The sequence below is a fragment of the Jaculus jaculus genome, chromosome 9, assembly GCF_020740685.1.
Source record: "Jaculus jaculus isolate mJacJac1 chromosome 9, mJacJac1.mat.Y.cur, whole genome shotgun sequence".
NCBI lineage: Eukaryota > Metazoa > Chordata > Mammalia > Rodentia > Dipodidae > Jaculus > Jaculus jaculus.
The window spans coordinates 61,103,378-61,121,432 of NC_059110.1; the positions used below are offsets into that span (position 1 = coordinate 61,103,378).

The following is an 18,055-nucleotide window of genomic DNA, read 5'->3' on the forward strand; positions in this document are numbered from 1 at the left end:
GTGGCACACAGCCATGATGGGTAACCAACTCCTCTTGGATTGGCTAACAGATCTGCTCAATGAAAAGGAAACCATATCTGGAACTGGGAAACAACATATCCAGATAATGATTTTGCTTTTAAATGTCAAGATCTCACTAATCTTGGGCTATAAAGGGTCCACACCCTTTAAATTCTCTATAAATTAATAATATTTATCCCATTTAACTGGTGTTGACTTTACTCTCCATTGGAGAATCTGCTTCTCTTTTGCAGATGGGGGTTTGACCTAAGAAGAGAAATGTCCCAGTCCACTTCACCCCAGCCTCAGCCCCAGCTGAAACCACAGAGGAACTGTGGAAATAAGCTTCAGTGCTGCTGTCTCAGTGATCCAGAGGCTCCTAAGAGCCCATAATTGAAGCAGACTTAAAATGTACCCAATATGGATCAGGAAATTTTGCAAAATAGGGGACAGAAAGGTTGTTAGAACCACAAGTTGGGACATTTTGCACAGAGACATTGCTTCTCCCCCATAACTGACTGCTACCCCCACAATCGCCATGGGTTTGACCTGCATCCCCAACAAGGAGGACCCCTTAGGAAAAGGGGCAGTGATGAGGTAAAGGATGGTACCAACATGTGTTGCTTACATACTACAATGTCTATATATCATAAAAATAAATTTAGAAAAACCAACCCTGTCCTTCCATATACTACTTCTGGTCAGGTGCTTTGTAGAAGCAATGAAATGGTAACCTCAAGAAAACACCAAAAAAAAAAAAAAAATGTCATCAATGGAGTGAGGTTGTTGCTGCTAGAACCCTAACTGTGTAGTTTTGGGCCTTTTGGAATTGATTTGCAGTAGGAATTTGTAAAGACTTGAACCCTTGGCCTAAGTGATACCTTGCAATTCTGTAAGAAGTGATTAAAGAACCATTCTGATACTCTGATCAGAGTTGAAATTCATAAAAGACTAGGGACACTGAAGTTTCAGCTTACGAGGGGATGAGAAAGATTTGTTTGGACTTGGTTAGTAACAATTTCTGTAAGAGGCATGTGTACTCTCCCCATGTCCTGAGAACGTGTTCAAGGTTGTGTTGCATAGAAATGGACTGCAATGACATGACAGAATATGACACAGAAAGAAATGAAAGCTTCAGACTGGAGACAATGCCTGCTTAGCTGCAATTATTTGAGAGATTTCAACCATGGTGATTAGGCCAGCTGTTCTGCATAGGGACAGGAAGAAGAATAATGACTCTTTTGAAAGTAGGTGGCCTAAATTTTAAATGAGTGTCCTGCTCTTCAAAACTGGCTTTCTTCCTTCTTGGATTAACAATTTTGGTACTCTGTCTATCTATCTATCTATCTATCTATCTATCTATCTATCTATCTATCTATCTATCTATCTACCTACCTACCTACCTACCTATGTATTACATGGAAAGAGAGTAATTGGATTTGCAACATGGTATTGTTAAAGATGGCCACTGGGTGATGTGAAGCAGGGTTGTTGGAAGTCCCTGTGTGGAGTCTTCAAAGAGCCATAAGGATGAACCTTAAAGTGGTGAAAGACTGCAGGAGATGTCAGGTCTATAGGATGGCTGCAAAAAAAGAGCTGCTAGCCTAGGGTGGAATGTTCCCCAGGCTGCAAGCATCTCAGCGGGAGGGTCATAATTGTAACTACAGAAATTTTGTCACTGGTTAGAAATGTCAGACTTGGAGCTACAGGATTCGTTGTATGCCCTATTTGTTTTAGATCTTGCATCTGTTCAATCTTTCTTTGCAATGCCTCATATTGCAATGTGAATGTTTACTCTGTGTCATTAAGTGTACTGTGGATTTATAGCTTACAGTTAAGAGATCTTGAAATATGGGAATATATTATCAGTGTTGGGGTTGATAGAATCTGTGTACGCTTTTAAGTTTGCTCTGAATGCATTGAATTTTACATCATAAATTTCAATTAGTTTGTGGGGAAAGGTGGGGCAGAAGTCGAATGTGGTAGTTTTAATTATGTGTTCACTATAAACATGTGTTTTGAATGTTAGTTCCAAATTTTTGGCAATAAGGATGTGTGTTGTTGGGAGCAGGCTTGTGATTGCTATAGCTTGATTTCCCTTACTAGAACTTGGCTCCCTCTCCTGCTGCTGTTTGTCTCCTGTTGTGAAAAGGGCATGATGTCCAGCCTCTGCTCTACTATCATTCCCCTGCCATGCCCCTCAAGTGTATAAAATAAATCCTTTCTTCCCATAAGATTCTTCTGGTCAGGTGCTTTATGCTTTTTGTTTGTTTTGAGGTAGGGTCTCACTCTAGCCCAGGCTGACCTGGAATTCGCTATGTAGTCTTAGGATGGCCTCTAACTCATGACAATCCACTTACCTCTGCCTCTTGAGTGCTGGGATCAAAAGGGTGCATCACCATGGCCAGCTGTGGTCAGGTACTTTGTCTCAACAATGCGGCGATAACTATAACGTACCATGGCAGAAGTTTCAATACTATTGGTGCCACAATTCCATTATTTTTTTCATGATGATAGCTTTACTCTGGCTTGATTCATTAATTTCTTGGCAGAAGGCATGTCCTTGGATGAAATTAAAAGGATATAGTAAACTCTCTGGGCCCTATTCATTCATCATAGGGGCCACATAGCTGCACATTGCTTCAGATTTACTCATTTGATAGGTAGGGCAATTGTAGAGGCTTAGAGTTAGCTCTGCTCACGACATTTTGGAACCAGGTACCAGGTACCATTTCATGGGCTATGATCCTAATGCAAAGGAAAACAAGGGAGCAAGTCAGCTGAGTACCAACATTCCACTGTGTCTGTGAGCAGTTTCTTCAGAGATAGCAGGGACTCCAACCACATGTTCCTACACATTTTCCCACCATTACATGAGCCAAAATAAATTCTTCCTCCAATAAATAGCTTTTAGTAAGTTTCTATTCACAATGATTAGAAAAGTATTGATATCAAGCTTTTGACACATGAACCTTTGTGGGAGTCATAAAAGTGCTACAAAACACCAAGCTGGGAAGATCTAGATTAAAGTAGTAACACAAAGTACTTTCTGTCCATTTAATCCTCAGGAAATTTAACTTTGAAATATCTTATATGAAGTTATTTTTTAAAACATTCTTTTATTTTTTATTTTTTATTAGTTTTGTATTCTGCAATTACATGCACTTTGCTACCATTATTAGGCTCATCTGTGACCTGACCCCTCTCCATTGGCCCTTCCTTGTTGAGGTATATGGGTCCTGCATTGTGGAGTTAGCCCACAGTTATTAGTACAATAAATGTCTCTGTATATCATGACCCAACATGTGGTTCTGACATTGTATCCACCTCCTCTTCCGTAAAATTCCCCTGAGCCATGTTGGGTTCATTTTTGGTCTGCTTCAGTGATGAGGTGTTGGGGGCCTCTGGGGCTCTGGCTCTCTGATTTTGTAGGTGTTGATTTTTCCCTGTGTTGGTCTCCTTCCCCCCTTGTGCTGGTATCTGGTTCATCAGGAAAACAGCACCCTTGCTTCTTTTGCCAATTTTCTTTAGTTTTAGCCAGGTGGTTTTGAGGTATGAAGGGGAGGATCTCTCCTTAGGATCTGAATCAATCTGAAAAGAGAAGCAGACTCTCCAACGGAGAGTAAGTTAGCATAAGAACAAATGAGATAGCCCTTACATTTTTATAGAGAGTTTAATAGGTGTAGGCCCTCTTGTAGCCCATGATTGATGGTAGCTTGATGTTGGAGAGTGGTCTTATGTTTGGATATGGTTCTGACTTGTTTGCCAGCTCCAGCTATGGGTCTCATAACACTGAGGGGATCAGTTAGCCGAATCAAGAGCAGTTGGTTTCCCACCATGGCTGTGTGCCACTATTGCACGTGTGTGGGCATCACACCATGTAATTTGCTACTATGTAGGTTGGACCATGAGTTGTTTGGACAGATATTGGTTCTTTCCCCCAGTCGCCCATGTAGTACCTTCTGGTACTAGACACGCTGACTGTCTGGGGACTGACTATCTCCTGGATTCCAGCCATGCCGTTCCATTTTGTGTGTCAGCTGCATATGTAGTCTTCAGCAATAGGGCCTTACCACTAACCTTTGGTGGGTCATCAAGTACTCTGGCAGAAATCTGTCATTCTTTTAGAAAACCTTGTAGGTTTCTCTGATCAAAAGCTCATTGTGGGTGAAAGCTCCATGCTGGTACTGGGAGTTACAGGTCAGTGTCCCCTAAGAAAATGAGGAAAAAAAGGTAACTAATAGATAGGAGTTAGAGAGGAGAGAGAGAGAGGGAGAGGAAGGGAGGGAAGATGTAGAGGATTTAGGTTAGACTTGATCCTACCCTCTCCAGTGTCTTGTGGTTCAGGTGTTTCCTGTAAGGGCCTGTTGCATGTTCAGCCATTTTTTCTGCCTTTTAGGAAGTAGAATTTTATGGTACCATTCTCATTTGGGTCTAGATTAGTGTTTCCCACCACTTAAATGCCCTCTCCTCCCTCCCCATCCCTCCTAGTGTGTATTCCATGAGATGCTTGTTGGGTGTGTAAGGTATCTTGGGTAGATTCAGGTTAGGTGCTGTACATGAGTGAGACTGTGTGGTGATTTTTTTTTTTCTTTCTGTGATTGGGTAAGTTCACTGAGAATGATCTGTTCCAGGTTCAAACATTTTTCCTCAAATTTCTTTGTGTCATATTTTCTTAGTGCTGCATAGCATTCCATTGTGTAGATACACCACATCTTAGTTATCCATTCTTCTTATGATGGACATCTGGGTTGATTTCAGCTCTTATCTATTATGAATTGAGCCATTACAAACATGGTTGAGCAAATCTCTCTGGCCTGTGGTTTGAAGGTTTTAGGGTAGATGCCCAGTAAGGGAATAACTGGGTCTGTTGGTATCTCTATAGTCAGCTTTTTCAGGAGTCTCCATCTTTCTTTCCAGAGTGGTTATACCATCCTACATTCCAACCAACAGTGGATGAGTGTTCCTACTTCTCCACAGCCTCGCCAGGATTTATTTTTGTTTGATTTTTTGATGTTTGTTCCTTATTGGAGTAAGGTGGAATCACATAGTTGTTTTAATTTGCATTTCTCTGATGATTAAGGTTGATGAACATTTTCTTAAGTGTGTGTTTTCCATTTCTATTTCTTCCTCTGTGAACTGCCTGTTCATCTCTTTGCCCCATTTTGTGAGTAGGGTGTTTGACTTCTTACAGTTTAGATTTTTGAGTTCTTTGTAGATTCTAGAGATTAGGGCTCTATCAGTTGGATAACCCACAAATATTTTCTCCCATTCTGTGAGTAATTTATTGGATTTGCTTATTATATGCTTGTCTGCAAAGAAACTCTTCAGTTTCATCTGATCCCATTGATTGAGTGTCTGCTTAAGATTGTGTGCTACTGGGGATTTGTTCAAGAAGTCTTTTTCCATTCCTATATAATGGAAAGTACTTCCTAAATTTTCTTCTAGCAGTATACTGTTTTCTGATCTTATATTGAGGTCTTTGATCCATTTGGATTTGAGTGTAGTGCACGGTGAAATGCATTGATCAAGTTTCAGTTTCCTGCATGTCATTATCCAGTTTGTCCCGCACCATTTGTTGGAGATGCTGTCTTTTTTCCAACCAATATTGTTCGGGCCTTTGTCCAATACCAAGTAGCTATAGTTGCTTGAGCCAAAGTCCGGGTCCTCAAGTCTATTCCATTGGTCTATACTCCTGTTTCTATGCCAGTACCATGCTGTTTTTATCACTATGGCTTTGCAATATAACTTTAGATCAGGTATGGTGATGCACCAGAGGTATTTCTTTTGCTGACGATATGTTTGGATATGCGGGGCCTTCTGCCTTTCCATACGAAATTTGAGATCATGTTTTTCTATCTCTGTGAAGAGCACTGTAGGGATTTTAATTGGAATTGCATTAAATCTATATATTGCCTTTGGTAGGATTGTCATCTTCACAATGTTAATCTGCCCATCCAGGAGCACCGGGGGTCTTTCCATTTTCTGAAGTCCTCCTCAATTTCCTTTTTGAGTGTTTTTGTTTTTGTTGTATAGATCTTTCACTTCCTTTGTTAATGTTATTCCAACATATATTTTTGTTGTTACTGCTATTTAAAATGGGTCTATGTCCCTTATTTCTTGCTCTGTTCTTTGTCATTTGCATATAGAAATGCTACTGATTTTTGTGCATTGATTTGTATCTTGCTACTTTGCTATAGGAGTTAATCACATTCAGGAGTTTTGGGATGGAGTCTCGTACATATACCATCATGTCATCAGTGAGTAGAGATAACTTAACTTCTTCCTCTCCTAATTCTATACATTTTACTTCCTTCTCCTGTCTTATTGCTTGAGCTAGGACATTCAGTACTATATTGAAAAGCAGAGGTGAAAGAGGACAATTCTGTGTTGTTCCTGATCTTTATGGGAATTACTCCAGTCTCTCTCCATTAAGTATTATTTGTGCCTTGGAGCTTTGTATATTGCCTTTATTATGTTAATATATGAACCAACCATGCCAATTCTATCCAATGTTTTGATCATGAAGTGATGTTGTATCTTGTCAAAGGCCTTTTCTGCATCTATCAAAATGTTCATGTAGTTTTTATGTTTAATCTTGCTTATGTGGTGTATTACATTGACAGATTTCTGTATGTTGAACCACCCTTGAATTCCTGGGATGAATCCCACTTGGTCAAGGTGGGTAATGCTTTTTATGTGTTGTTGGATTCGGTTTGCGAGGATTTTGTTCAGGATCTTTGCATCTAAGTTCATTAGGGAAATAGGCCGGTAGTTTTCTTTTCTTGTGGCATCTCTGCCTAGTTTTGGAATTAGGGTGATACTAACTTCATAAAAGGAGTTGGGTAACTTTCCCTGTTCTTCAATTGTGTGGCACAGTTTAAGGAAGATTGGTTTGAGTTCTTCCTTGAAAGTATGATAGAATTCAGCTGAGAAGCCATCTGGTCCTGGATTCTTTATTTTGGGGAGGTTTTTTATTGTTTTTTTCAATCTCCGTGAGTGTGATGGGTTTGTTGAGGAGATTAATCTGCTCTGAGTTTTGCTTTGATAGATGGTATGCATCCAGGAATTTATTCATCTCCTCCACAGTATCCAGATTTATGGAGTAGAGGTTTTTGAAATAAGTCCTGATGATTCTCCCAATTTCACTTATGTCCATTGTGATCTATCCTTTTTTTATTTTAATTTTTGTTAATTTGAAGCTTCTCCTATTTTGCTTGATCAAATTGGCCAGAGGTTTGTCAATCTTGTTTATTTTTTCAAAGGACCAGCTCTTTGTTTTGTCAATTGTCTTAATCATTTCCCTGGTTTCCAATTCATTAATTTCTGCTCTGATGTTAATTATTTCTTTCCTCCTGGAGCTCTTTTGGTTTGATTTTCTTCTTTTTCCAGTGCCTTTAGGTGGATGGTTAGGTTGTTGATTTGGGATCTTTCTTTCTTTTTTATGAAGGCATCGAGTGGTATGAATTTTCAACTGAGGACGGTCTTCATGGTGTCCCATGAGTTTTGGTACTATGTGTTCTCATTGTCATTCAATTCCAGGAATTTCACAATTTAATTTTTTATTTCATCCACTATCTATTTATTGTTTAAAAGTGTGCTGTTCAGTTTCCAGGTGCCGTTGGGATTTGTGGTGGGTCTTTTGTTGTTGATTTCTAGCAATATAGCATTGTGGTCTGATATAATACAAGGAATTATGTCAATTTTCCTAAATATTTGGAGGCAGTCTTTGTGACCCAGTATATGGTCTATTTTAGAGAATGTTCCATGGGCTGCTGAAAAGAATGTATAGTCTGTGGATTTGGGATGGAAAGTTCTGTAGATATCCGTTAGGTCTAATTGATCTATGGTTTTTTTGAGCTCCCTTACTTCCCTGTTGAGTTTATGTTTGGATGATCTGTCTATTACTGATAATGGTGTTTTGAAGTCCCCAGCTTTGACGGTGTTATTGGTTATTTCTGTTTTATTGTCAAGTAGGTTTTGTTTTATGAACTGTGGTGTCCCTTTGTTTGGTACATACAGACTTATGATTGTAATATCCTCTTGATGGGTCATTCCCTTGATAAGTAGGAAGTAGCCTTCTTTGTCTTTGTGATTATTTTTGGTTTGAAGTCTATTTTATCCAATATTAATATACCTACACCTGCTTGCTTTTTATTCCCATTTGCTTGGAATATCATTTTCCACCCTTTCATCTTGAGAAGGTGTCTGTCTTTAGTGGTGAGGTGGGTTTTATGAAGGCAACCGATTGAGGGGTCTAATTTTTTGATCCATACTGTTAGCTTGTGTCTCTTGATGGGTAAATTAAGGCCATTAATATTTAGGGTGATGACTGTGAGATTTGATTTGATCCCTTCCATATTGTGATGGTAGATGTGTGTTAGTGCTTTCACAGGCTTTGTAGTTTTTTGTGTCCACTCTGAGTTAGATTATTGTGATCTGCTTCTTGTAGGCATTTGAGTTTGGTTATTTGTTTCTTCTCTGTGGAAAATTTCCTGCAATACTCTCTATAGGTTTGGTTTTGTGTTCATATAATTGTAAAGCTGAGTTTTGTCATGGGAAGTTTTCCTTTCTCCATCTATTGTGATCGATACATTTACCGGGTAGAGTAGTTTGGGTTGGAAGCCATAGGTTCTTAGACTTTGGAGAGTTTCACTCCAGGCCCTTCTAGATTTCAGGGTTTACATTGAGAAGTCTGACGTAATTATGACGGGTTTCCCTTTGAATGTGGTGTGCTGTTTTTCCCTAGCTGCTTTTAGGATTTTCTCTTTGGTTTCAGTATTTAGATTCTTAATGATAATATGTCTTGGGGAGTTTCTCCTTTGATCCAGGCTGTTTGGAGTTCTGTTGGCTTCTTGTATCTTGATGGGCCTTTCTTTCAAGAGACTGGGGAAGTTTTCTTCAATTATTTTGTTAAATAAGTTTATGTTTATTAAGTTTATGGTGTATTATGTTAAATTATTTCTGTATTTTGAACCATCACTGCATCCCTGGAATGAAGACTGCCCTATCCAGGTGGATAATACTTTTGATGTGCTGTGAATTTTATTTTTGAAGACTTTGGTCTGAAATTCTTCTCCTTCTGGTATTCCAATGATTCTGATATTAGGACGTTTAAGTGTATCCCACAATTCCCTGATTTTCTGTTCACAGAAACTTTTGAATTTACTGAAATTTTTGAACTCTCAAACTGTTTCTTCCATCTTGTCTTCCAGGTCAGAGTTTCTATCCTCCACTTCGCTGACTCTATTCTTGAGAGCCTCTAGAGAGTTTTGGGCTTATTCAATTAAGTTTGCATTCTCTACTACTTTTCTATGTATCATTTCCATCACTCTGCCAAGCTTCATTTTCACATCATTTTCTGATTTTCTTGATGATTCTTAGAATTCTTCCTTGCATTTCTATATGTCTTCATTTAGTATGGCCAGCTGACTTTTAAGGTCCAGTTTTATTCGCTCTCCCTCAAATCTCTTAGCTCTCTTTGAACTCCTTTTGCGGTGGTTTATATAGCATAGATGACCCCCAATATATTCAGTTCTTTATTGTTTGTAGTTTGCATCTACTGGCTACCTGGCTGGAGGCAATGTCACTGGTTGATCTTAAGGTGTGTTGGTGGGTTTCTGATTTCAATCTAAAGATATGAAAAGTGTGCCTAGCTGGAGTTCCTGAAGTGTGCTGTGGCTTTTAACCTTTAGGCTTGTGCTTCTCTCTGTCTGCTTGGGCCTGTGAAGTCAGGCCTGCTTTTTCTGCCATTATGGAACTTACCCTGGATCTGTAAGCTTCAATAAATCCTTTCCTCCATGACTGTGCCTGGTCTGAAAGTTCATCTCAGTGAACCTGAAGCTGTCTGCTACACCTTCCAATCTCTTATCTATTTATTCCATCTTAGTGATGGTAGCATCCACATGGTTATTGGTCCTTTGTTGCTTTCCTGCAAGGTCTACCAGTAGGTTAGTCAGGGTTGCATTGCTCATAGTTTCAATTTGATGTTCTGATCCTAATGACTCTTCTTTGTTTTGGTTGGATGTATTCATTGTAGGACTGGGTGATCTAACTGGATTTTCTTGCATTTGATTTTTCATGTTATTTCTTTTTTGCTGTGGTCTGCCCATGGCAGTATATGGTCAGGTAGGTGGGTGGATCAGCCTGGGCTCTAGCACAATGGGAGTCTGAGGCAGCCTGGGGCAGTTGCCAAGCAGCCTGGGCCTTGGCTCCTACTTACCAAAGCCACCTATCTACTGACTGAGAGTGGTGCCAAAGTTGCCTGAGTTCTCAAGCAGTAATGCACCAAAGCTTCCTGCATTCAACCCTGGAGGGGGACTGAGGTACCAAGCCCTGAGGCAGCCCAAACTCTGGCTGAGAACATTTTGACCCGGAAACAGACTTTGCTCCTCTGCCACAGGAGAATGGGGAATGGCTGGCATGGTAGACAGGTAGGGGATGGCACCTGATCTGCTGCAAGCGAGAGACACAGTCTGGGCTTGTGTGACAATTGCTGTGGGACTGGGCTTGCTGGATGTGCAGTGGCAGGAGCAGTAATGTGGGCAAGTGTGCAGAGCAGTTTAAGCTTCCACATGCAGGGATGGATCAGTGTTTGATCGGCATGCTATTGGCACACATTTGGAGCACGGCAGCTGTGGAGCTGTGGCTATTTGGTATTTGGTGGGAGGGGTGGTCTAACACCAGAGAGGGGATCCACAATTCCCTGTTTTACCCCACTCTGTGCCCTCCCACTGACAAGAAGACCCAGAAAACCCTTAATATCTTGCCTTTCTTTCATCAGTATTTGCAGTGCAGCTAGGCCATCGCCATCTTGGCCAGAAGTCTCCAAGATCCATAAGAATTTTGAGACCATTGTTTTTATATCTCTGTGATGAATGGTGCTGGGATTTTTATTGGTACTATGTTAAATCTGTATTTTGCTTTTGTAAGAATTGGTATTTTTACAATATTAATTCTACCTAACCGGGAACATGGAAAATCTTTCCATCTTCTCATATCCTCCTCAAATTCTTTCTTCATTGTTTTTAATATTTTCATATATAGGTCTTAGTTAGTTTTATTCCAAGGTATTTGATCTCTCTCTCTCTCTCTCTCTCTCTCTCTCTCTCTCTGTGTGTGTGTGTGTGTGTGTGTGTGTGTGTGGTTTGTTTGGATTTTGAAAATGGAACAGTCTGTCTTATTCCTTTCTCTATACATTTGTTTTTTGTGTATAGGAAAGCTACTGAATTTGTGTGTCAATTTTATATCCTGCCACTTTGCTGATGAAATTTATTACATTTAGGAGTTTTCTGATAGAGTCTTGGGTTATTTTGAATAGGATCATATCATTTGTGAATTGGGCCAGTTTGACTTCTTCCTTCCCAAATTATATCCCTGTTATATATTTCTCTTGTCTTATAGCTTAGACTGGAACCCTAGTACTGAAGAGCAGTAGTGAGAGCAGGCACCCTTGTCTGTTCCTGCTCTTAATGGAAACCCCTTGAATCTTTCTTCATTAAGTATGGTTTGGACTTTGATACGTTTCTACATTAGGTATTGAGTTATAATTTTCCATGCATAGTCTCTCCATAGTTCTGATCATGCAGTGGTGTTATAGTTTGTGGAAGGAATCTTCTGCATCAATTGAAATGATCTTATGGTTCCTATGTTTAAGATTATGTGGTGTATTATGTTAAATTATTTCTGTATTTTGAACCATCACTGCATCCCTGGAATGAAGACTGCCCTATCCAGGTGGATAATACTTTTGATGTGCTGTGAATTTTATTTTTGAAGACTTTGTTCAAGATTTTTGCATATAAGTGCATCAAGGATACATGTCTACAGTTTTATTTTCTTGTTGTATCTCTGGCTGGTTTGGGTGTTGGGGTGATTCTAGCTTCTAAAAAGGAGTTGAGGAGTGTTTCTTTGTTCCTGATTTTGTGAAACAAAGTAAGAAAAAAGTTGTTTTTCTTTTTCCAGTTTTTCAATGAAGGTTTGGTAGAATTTGGCTAAGAATACATCATGTTCTGGGCTTTCCCATTTGGGAGGTTTTTGATTACTGTTTCAATCTTGATGAATATTATATGTTTGTTTAGGATATTTATCTACTCTAAATTTAGTTTTGGTAGGTGGTATGAGTCTACTAATTCATCCATTTCTTCCTGATTATCTTATTTTGTGGAGTAAGGTTTTGTAAATATGCCCAGATGATCCTTCCAATTTCATTGATATCTGTTGTTACCTCTACCTTTACATTTCTAATTTTGTTAATTTGAGAGTACTCTTTTCATTTGATTAAATTGGCTGGGGTTTATCAATATTGTTTGTATTTTTCAAAGAACCAGGTTCATTTTCTCAATTTTTGTATTCATTTTACTTTTTTCTAATTCATTAATTCCTGCTCTGATCTTAATATTTATTTCCATCATGAACTCTTAGAATTGTATTGTTCTTGTTTCCCAATCCTTATAAGTGGATGAATAAGTTATAATTTTAAAATCTCCCCATGTATTTTTTTTTTATGAAGGCATTCACTGATATGAAATTTCCCCTTAGGAGTTCATCCATTTTGTCCCATAAGTTTTGGTATTTTTGTTATCATTCAGTTCGAAAACTTTACAGTCTCATTTTTATTTCTTTTACAACCCATTTGCTTTTTAATAGCATGATATTCAGTCTCAATCAGCTGGTATAAATTCTCATGTTACTCTTGTTAATTTCTAGGTTTAATGCAATGGGGTCTGATATAATGCAGGAAGTTATATTAATTTTCCTGAGGTTATAAAGGCATGCTTTATGCCCTAACATATGATGTATTTTGGAGAAAGTTTCACATGGGCTGCTAAGAAGAATGTGTATTCTGTAGAATTGGAGTGGAATGTTCTACAGATGTTTATTTGGTCTCATTGATCCATGGTGTTGTTAGATTATTATTTCCCTGTTGATACTCATCTTGAGTGATCTGTTTATTGATGATAGTAGGATACTGAAGTCTTCTTATCTGATGGTATTATGATTTATCGTTGTCACTGTTGTTTTAAAGTAAGTTTTGTTTTATAAGATGTGGTGCACATGTGTTTTGTGGGAAGAGATTTATAATTGTGATATTCCCTTGTTGGATTAGTCCCTTGATGAGTAAAATGTGGCCTTCTCTGCCCTTTAGGATTTTTAGTTTGAAGTCCATTTTGCAGTTATTAATATAGCTAAACCAGCTTGATTCTCATTTCATTTGCATGGAAAATAATTTTCCATCCTTTCACACTGAGGAGGTTCCCATCCTTGGTCATGAGGTGAGTTTCTTGAAGACAGCAGATGGAAAGGTCCTTTTTTTTTTTTTGTCTACCTTGCTAACTTGTGTCTTTTGATGGGTGATTTAGGAACATTAAAATATTCGAAATTATAATGTTTTGTTCAACTTAATATCTGCCATGTTGGAGGCATTATGGGGTTTGGTGCTTTCTTGGGCTTTGTTTGTTTTCATATATGCTATAATTTGGGTTATTGTGTTCTTCTTGTAATTTCTTAAGGTTGTTTGACTCATCTGTGTGGAGTGTTCTCTGAAGTATTCTCTGTAGGTTTGGTTTTGTGTTCTTTTTTAAATTATTAGTTATATACACAATATGTATACAGACATGTTGGTACTATCATCATCCTCCCTGTCCTTCCTCTGCAGGGACCCTCCTCATTGGGGACTGTGTGTCATGAATTGTGTGGTTAGCCATCAGTTATGGGTAAGAGGCAATGTCTCTGTACATAATGTCCCAACATCTGTTTTTAACAGTCCTTCTGCCCCATGAGTCATGATTGGCTCATTTTAGGTCTACTTCAGTGATGATGTCTTGGGAGCCTCTGTGTATCTAGATATGTGATTTGGTAGGAGGTAAGTGTTCTCTGTGTGTATCTCCTTCACCCTTGTACTGGCACCAAGATCACCAAGAAAGAAGCACTCTTGCTCTTTTCCCCAATTACTCTTGGTTTTAGTTGGGGCCCTGGAGAGGTGTGAGGGGCTGATTCTTTCATCAGGATCTTTGTCCATCTGAAAAAGAGAAGTAAATGCTCCAGTAGAGATTGAAGTCAGCACCAGATAAATGGGATAGCCATTAATATTTAGAGGGAATTTAATAGCTGTGGACCCTCTTGTAGCCCACGGTTGGTAGGAGCTTGATAATGGAAAGAGGGCTCATTTTGGGGGTATGGTTCTGACTTTTTCCCAGATTCAGCTATGGGTCCCATTCCACTAAGCAAATCAGTTACCCAAATCAAGAGCAGTTGGTTACCAATATTGACAGTATGCCACTATTACACTTGTGTGAGCATCACATCAGGTTATTTGCTGCTGAGTAGCTTAGACCATGAGTTTCTTGGACAGATGTTAATCATGTTCCCCCAGTTACTCAGGTAGCACCTTCTGGCACTAGAAAATCTATATAGGAACTGACTCTCTTCCAGATTCCAGCCAGGTCACTCCATGTTCTGTACCAACAGCATATGGTGTCTTTGGCAGTAGGGTCTAGCCACTAACCTTTGGTGGGTCTTCATGTATTCTGACAGATATCTGTTCTCTTGGTAAATCTTGCAAGTCTGTCTGATCAACAGCTCATGGTGGATGTTAACAACATGTTAGTACTGCAAGTTACAAGGAAAACAAGGAAGAAAAATATAGGTAATATAAATGAGATAGAGAGAAGGTGGAGGAAGAGAGAGAAACAGGAGAAGATTAATTTTAGTTTTCATAATATCCTCTCCAGGGTCCTGTGTTTCAGGTGATCCCTCTAAGGACCTAGTAAAGATTCAACCATTTACTCTGTCATTTATTTATACTTTTATGATACCATTGCCATTTGGGTGCAGTTTTGTGTCCCTTACTTGTACTCTTACCCTCCCCCCTCCCTACTGTCTGGTGCTCAATATACTTATTGGGTTTTTCAGCATCTCAGGAAGACTCAGGTTAGGAGCCACAGATGAGTGAGGCCATGCCACAATTATTTTTCTGTGATTGGGTGAGTTTCCTGAGAATGATCTGTTCCAGGTTAGACCATATTTCTTCAAATTTCATTGTGCCATTTTCTGTTACTGCTTTGTAGAATTCCATCATGTAGGTATACCACATCTTGGTTTTCCATCCATATAATGATGGACATTGGAGTTATTTCCAGATCTTAAATATTAAGAATTGAGCAGCTATAAAAATGCTTGAGCAAATCTCTCTGAACTGAGGCATGGAGCTTTTAGAGTAAGTGCTCAGTAAGGGAATAACTGGGTCTGATGGTAACTTTATGGCCAACCATATTAGGAGTCTTCATATTGCTTTCCATAGTGGTTGTACCATCTTACATTCCCACCAACAGTGAATGAGGGTTACTTTTTCTCCACATCCTTGCCAGCATTTCTTTTCTTTTCTTTCTTTCTTTTTTTTTAATGTTTGCTATCCTTATTGGAGTAAGGTGGAATCTCATAGTTCTTTTAATTTGTATTTACCTGATGATTAGGGATGTTGAACGTTTTCTTAAGTGTATGTTTGTGATTTGTATTTCTTCCTCTGAGAACTCCCTATCCAGTTCTTTGCCCCATTCTGTGAGTGGTTTGTTTGACTTTTTATTGTTTAGGTTTTTGAGTTCTTCATAGTATATAGAAATTTAACCTCTGTCAGTTATATAGCTTGCAAAATTTTTCTCCCATTCTGTGTGTAACCTATTGGCTCTGATTTTTGTATGTTTCTCCATGAAGAAACTTTTGATTAGATTCCAATAGTTGAGTGATTGTCTCAGTTCCTAAGCTACTGTTGTTTCTTTCAGGAACTCTTTCCCATTCCTATATCATGGCAAGTTTCTCCTATTTTTTTCTACCAGTAATAGCCAAGTTTAAGGTAATATATATATATATATATATATATATATATATATATATATATATATATATATATATATATAGTCTTTGATCCATTTTGACTTGATCTTTTGTATGGCAAGATGTGTGGATCAAGTTTAATTTTCCCTCATGTGGTTATCCAGTTTGTACAGCACCATTTGTTGAAGATCCTGTCTTTTTTCCAGACTACTTTGTTAAGGCCTTTGTCAAATATCAAGTAGCTGCAGTTACTTGACCCAAAGTCAAGTCCTCAATTCTGTTCCATTAGTCTACAATCCTGTTGTTATGCCAGTACCATGTTGTTTTTATTACTATGGCTTTGTAATACAGCTTTAGATCAGGTATGGTTATGCCTCCAGAGGTGTTTCTTTTGCTGAGGATATGCTTGGATATGTGATGCATTCTGCCATTCCATGTGAATTTTGAGAACATTTTTGTCTATCTCTTGAATAAAAAATGTTGATATTTTTATTGGTATTTCATTAAATCTACATACTGCCTTTGGCAAGATTGCCATTTTCACAATGTTGCTTGTGCCTAACAAGGAGCATGGGAGGTCATTAAATCCTCTCAAGTCCTCATCAAATTCTTTCTTGAGTGTTTATATGCTTTCAATATATAAGTCTTTCATATACTTGGTATTTTAATTTTCTTGTTGTTGCTATGGAAAATGGAACAATATTGCTTATTTCTTTCTCTGTATCTTTGTCTTTTGCATATAGAAAGGCTACTGGTTTTTGCCTATTGATTTTGTATCTTGATACTTTGATGAAGGAGTTAATCACATTTTAGAGTTTTGAGGTGGAGCTTCTTGGTTGTCTTATATATAGAATCATGTTGTATTAGAATAGGGCTATCCTAACTACTTCCTTTCCAATTTATATCCCTTCTATTTCTTTCTCCTGTCTTATTGCTTGAGCTAGGACTTCCAGTACTATGTTGAAAAGCAGAGGTGACATCCAAGTCTTGTTCATGATCTCAAGGGGAATTCCTTAACTCTCTTCCTATTAGATATTAGTTGGCCTTTAGTAGCTTCATATATAGCTTTTATTACATGAGATATAAACTATCCATGCCTATTCTCTCCAATGTTTTGATCATGAAGTGGTGTTGTGTTTTCTCAAAGGCCTTTTATGCATCTATAACAGTGATCATGTGTTTTTTGTGTTTAAGCTTATTTGTGTGGTATAATATATTGACAGATTTCAGTATGTTGAACCAACCCTGAGTTTCTGAAATGAAGGTTACTTGATCTATGTGAATAATTGTTTTGATGTGTTGTTGAATTCAGTTTGTGAGGATTTTGTTTAACATCTTTGTGTCTAAGTTCAGGGAAATAGGCCTATAGTTTTCATTACTTGTGGTATCTCTGCCTGGTTTTAGTGTTAGTGTAATAGTAGTTTCATAAAAGCAGTGGGGAGCTTTCCCCATTCTCCAATTGTGTGGCACAGCTTTAGAAAAATTGGTTTCAGTTCTTCTATGAACATTTGATAGAGTTCAGCTGAGAAGCTATCTGTCCTGGACTCTTCTTTATGGGAAAGGTTTTTTTTTTTTTTTTTTTTGCTATTACATTTTCTATCTTGATGGGTGTGGTAGGTATGTTCAGGAGATTAATCTGCTCTGAGTTTAGCTTCGGTAGGTTGTGTATGTCCAGGAATTCATCCCTTTTCTCCATAGTACCTAGTTTTGTGTAGTAGAGGTTTTGGAAATAAGTCCTGATGATTCTTCCAATTTCATTTGTGCCTGTTGTGATCTTTTCTTTTCATTTCTAATTTTGTTAATTTGGAGCTTTTTTTTTTTTTTTTTGCTTGACCAAGTTGGCCAAAGGTTAATCAATCAACTTTGTTTTTTTCAGAGAACCAGCTCTTTGTTTCATCAATTTTCTTAATTGTTTTCTTAGTTTCCAGTTCATTAATTTCTACTCTGATCTTAATTATTTCTTTCTGTCTGGAGGTTTTTGGGGTTGTATTTTTCTTGCTTTTCCACTGTCTTTAGGTAGATGATTTGGTTATTGATCTCTTCATCTTAGTTATGAAGGCATTTAGTGCTATGAATTTTCCCCATTTATTGTTTACAAGTGTATTGTTCAGTTTTCAGGAGATGATGGGATTCTGGCAAATATTTTTCTGTTAATTTCTAGCAATGCAGCATTGTGATTCCTAAATATATAGAGGCAGGTTTTATGACCCAGTATATTATCTAT

At 38.1% G+C, this 18,055-nt stretch overlaps 1 pseudogene; it reads left to right on the forward strand.

Moving 5' to 3' along the window:
- Positions 1 to 538: 538 nt before the first annotated feature.
- LOC101611415 overlaps positions 539 to 18,055 on the forward strand; it is a 77,476-nt pseudogene continuing 59,959 nt past the window's right edge.